The sequence below is a fragment of the Trachurus trachurus genome (assembly GCF_905171665.1).
Source record: "Trachurus trachurus genome assembly, chromosome: 3".
Taxonomy (NCBI): Eukaryota; Metazoa; Chordata; class Actinopteri; order Carangiformes; family Carangidae; genus Trachurus; species Trachurus trachurus.
The window spans coordinates 25,293,413-25,298,416 of NC_139893.1; positions in this window are offsets into that span (position 1 = coordinate 25,293,413).

Sequence of the window (5,004 nt, forward strand, 5' to 3'; positions counted from 1 at the left end):
TATAGTCAATAAGACACCATCTTCAGAAGACAAGATGAGCGATAGGACAGCCATCAGATCAGACTGCTAGGTAAACAAAATGTGATATGTTTTGCTTTGACTGAACAAATGTCGGTGTTGTTGTTCAATCTCTGTTAAAGGAACAAGATCATTAGACAGTTGAACACACAATGTCCCAAGTCCATGTTCAACATTTCCTTATGGCCACAGTTTGCCATGCTTTACATGGCTACATCCACCAGGATAATGCGCCATTTCACAAAGCAAATGTCATCTCCAACTGGTCTCACAAGATCTGGTTTTCAAGATCTGAACCACCAGATCAGACTCCAGCAGAGATTGGCAGCTTGAACATGTTACTTGCAGCTTAGACATCTGCAGAAAATGGAGCAGAACCTCTAAGGAAAGTTTCCAACATTTTGTGGAAACAAAGAACTGGGACTGTTTGAGAGCAAACAGAGGAACTAGCCTAATGTTCCTGATAAAGTGTTAATAATCATAATCATGTTTAATAAGCAAGAATGTAGCCTATTAAGTGCATCATCAAAAGGGGGCGATATAGCTACTACTGTCAATGTATTATTTCGTTAAAGTTGTGTGTTGTTGTCTGCATTACGTTTTTTATAATACTATGTTGTTGTTGTTGTTCTGACACTGTATACTGTTTTTATGTTTTGGGACTCCGGATGGAAACTAGCACTAGCTGCTACAATCCGGCACATTGACATGTTTTTATATGTCCATTAATGTGCATTGTCCCATCCAAATAAACCAATTAAAAAAAAAAAAAAAAAAAACACACCAGCAAGCGTGTAAAAAAAGATGTCAACACTGCTATTTTTTTTAACCTTATATTTCTTGACTTTCTGTAAAATATTATCAAATTAAATTACTTTTTCCAATTTTCTTGGTTTGAAATAGAATGTGCAGTGTCCCCAATGCAGTTGTGTTCCTTAAAATACAATTTATTTGAAGAATTTTAAGGTTTACTCACCTTTTTGAACACACTGCTATTATTATGAACATAACTGTATATGGAGTTAAACTGAATGTGTGAAAGAAAATTAAAATCTGTACTAGGTGCCTGGGCTGCTAAATCACAATAATTTAACACAGCAGAGTCAACACAGCAAACTAAGTAAGTGTCGATGTACACATTAAAATACAATTATTGTTTATAATGTCAAACATCTTGTAAAGTCAACTATAATGGATTAGTTTAGGTCCCAAAATGCCAAACTATTTCTTGAACATGCAGAGTAGGTAGGCTACTTGTTCTGAGGCAGGGGGTGGATACAGATAGCAAAAGATCAAATTAGAAAAAATCCGTATTGAAACTGGATCCAATTTTTCCCATGGGCGAGTGATTGATTTTTGGCTGTGGTGGCCTATAGTGAGAAATTACTATTACTATTACTCTACAGATATGATATCTGACTTCCACTCCCGCTCTTTTCTCGCTCACTCAGTCTTTGCCAAAGATAACTTTGATGTTCATGAAATGGTTCTTTTTGAATCTCTTTCTCTGTGGCAAAAATATTATTATGTTATTATGATATTGCTATTGACCAAACACAGCAGGTGGGTAATGCAATTGAAAAGAAAAACCAGCAAACCTGCATTATTTAAAAAAAAAAAAAAAAAAAAAAATCCTCCAGGCGAGAGAAGTTTTTCACGATGTGTATTCAGATTAGACATGTTGGCAGGTGTCGTCTCAACTTTACTGAAAAGATTTTGTCGGCTAATGCACAAATGCATCATTATCAATCAACAACGGCTGTCTGGGACTCAGCAGGATGGAGTAGGCTAATTATGGAATTGTGAAAAATGGCAATATCAAAAAATGCTTGAGGTTAACAGGAGACTTATTTTTGTAATAAAAAACTTATATGTAATCCAAATTACAGCATCATAAAAGGAGGACAGTGTCATTTAGTAACTCTAGAAGCAGATTGAGGAGTGCAGAAAGCATGCTGTGTCTGCTACAGTTGGAAACTAGATGAGTGGGGAAAAAAAGTATTTCCTCCAGTGCCATCTCACAGTCTTTCTTTCATGTGTTGCAATAACCATCAGTTAGATTTTTACCTTCACCTCTCTACAATGGAGGTGAATACAATCAGCAATAGTGATGAAAAATGTAACAGCGTGGTATATTTTGTATTTCATTTTATTTAGCCTACTGGAAACAGTGTGCCTGGTTTCTTGGGCTAATTTATTGACAGTTTTCCCCTGTGGAAACAGTTCACACTGTGGTCTCTGAATTATCCTTTAAATGTTCCCCTTTCTCTCTGATATATGTACACAACCATTAAAAAAACAAGCCAAACTGCAGCACAAACAAATCGATTCAGTCAATCAAAAACATTCACCAACTGCACTGTCTTGACAAGCGCCCTCGAGACAGCAAATGGGTCAAGTGGGAGAGTGCCCAAGGCATTGAGATGGAAAGGACAGAGTAGACTACACGACATGAAAGACCTGGAGATTATCAAAGAGATTTATGAAAATAAATTGGCTGGGCTCTTGTGGGAAAGGAGGATTATTGGAGAAGAAAACAGATTGTTTAATGGCCATACTCTCTGACTTCAGCCCCTTTAGCCCTTGAATCATTTCCTTGCATGCACACATACACCAAGGCTAAATCTGTCTTCTTCCCTCCTCCCTTCTTGCATTTCTCTAAGTATTGTCATCCAAAGCAAGGGAGTGAGACTGCAGGAAGATGGCCCATTAAAGATATCCCTCCTCCCAGTGTGCCCAATCTGACTCCCTTTAGTCGGCACGGGATCAAAAATTCTCTTCCTTTTTTCACTCACTGTAATACAAAACAAGATTCACAGAGCAAGGAAATCTGGGAATTAACCATTTAACAAGTTGAAAAGCAAACCAGCTGTAAGAGCCCCTTGAATTGAGTCTAGTACCTCCAGCTCTTTGTGCTATCATCACCCCTGTTTCTTTCTCTGCCTTATTTCATATATATATTTGGCCTTGATCTCCACTTTCATGGTGGGCCCTTAAAAGGTTTAGGTAGCAAACTTGATCCTTTAAAGAAATAAATAGATGGGGATGATTTTTTTTCTTCTCCTGCTTGCAGTCAGGGTTTCATGTAAAAGCAAAAGGGATTACAAAACAGTAATTTCTCTCCTTCAAATTGCGTGTGTGTGTGCGTGTGTGTGTATAGGCCTATATAATATATATTTTTAAATGCCCCAAAGACTTGTTTTTTTTGTTTGCCTGAATGCAGATGTATACCTCAATTGATTTCTAACATTTTTAGGGAGAATTCTACAAGCCCTGCTTCATCTGTGTTTTAATTCTTTTTCCTGAGTTACCAAAAGATTTAATTAAATGTTAACCTTGCAAGCAGCCTTGCAGGACTGTGTTATAAAATGTTTTTTGGATCCCTAACCTTAGCACTACTTTAAAATTTGTTGCAGTAAATAGGCAGAACGTTGTCACAAGACAAAACCTGTTCTCGCTCCTGTAGTGTGCAGAAACAGCGAGAAGAAACATATTTTACCCTCTCATGCCATTCATTCTAATACCACGAGGCAGTTTTTCAAGATTATTCCATGTGAGGTGCACGGGGTCTTCAGACATCTCATATTTTAAGTGGACAAACAGGACTCCAAGCAATTTCCAGAGGGAAACAATTTGTTATGGTTGATTTTACCATTCAACCCAACATCCACCCAGCATGTACGGCTTTATAAAAACACACACATCTACATTTCTGTATTATGCTCTAAGACAAGTGATCTTCCTCCCAGGGTGGCATGAAGCCTGTGAAGAAGGAGCTGGGCTTACATGGACAGTGAAAGGGGCAAATACCCATAATTAAACAATAGCCCACTGGGCACAGACATACAGTATAAGGGCCCTGACCCTTCAGTCTGTGCCTTGTGGGCGTCTTCAGTAATGCATCTATGTTTAAGCAAGTCACTGATCTCAAAGTGGAGCGACTGATGTTTCCTGTTTTCAAATGATACAGATCATAGAGCTCAGTGCAAAACTTTTTGCCCCAGTGATGCCAGTGAAGAGAAAAACTTTGAAGGCCGTTCATACATTTTGATTTAACTTCTCTCCTCTGGTGGTTGGTGCTAAAAAGTACTGTGCACTAACAACCAGACAGGCTTTTCCTTTGACATTTCAAAGTACTGTTTCAGCTGTATTAAGTGCTCACATACACTGACAGATTCGCTGACTTCACTTGTCTTTTATTTATATTAAACAATTTATATTCTCTCAGTTTGTGCACTTGAGCTGGCACTGATTTATTTCAGAGATTCCACTGGTACTCGCAGCTCAATTTATGATGTGCAACTTCTATGAGAGCAGGCGTCAAATTTCTTCCATGAGTTCAGATACCATCTAAGCTGTTTCTGATTATTATCTAAACTGTGTAAAGGCCCCTTATTTGACAGTTTCACAGGGTTTTATTTGAAGTGCTGATCCATAAGACATATTTGTGGTTTGAAGAACCAAACACCATTATTGTAGTTTTATGTCTCCTCTCTCAGGTTTCTCTCTGGAGCTCCATTTGACAACAGGTTGGTGAGCCAATTGGAAATGAGGTGGCTCTCTAATTGATTGTTTACTGAGCAAAAAATGTACAGATTTTAGGTATAAGCTCTAAGGAACCAAATTCTGCAAGTTAGGATGGTGGCCCCAGGTGGGGATGGCATGCAGTAATAGCTGAGAGCTGTGACTTTATAGTCCTGACAGCTAGTTCAGTTTCTGAATACAGGTGTGCATTTCTCTGTGGAGTGAAGCTTTGATATTTTTGAGGTATTAATACAGATCATGGAGATGCTTTATCATAAAAAAAACAAAAAACAAGCACATGGGAGCTCTAATATGTATTATTTAAAAAAAAAAATGTATTACAAATATCACTGCAGCTCCTTACTCAGACACTTGAGACAAAGACAAAGTCGTTTATTATTCAGCCTTTATTACCAAAAATACAATGTAGTAGTGACATAATACCACCTATGATGTGCTAGA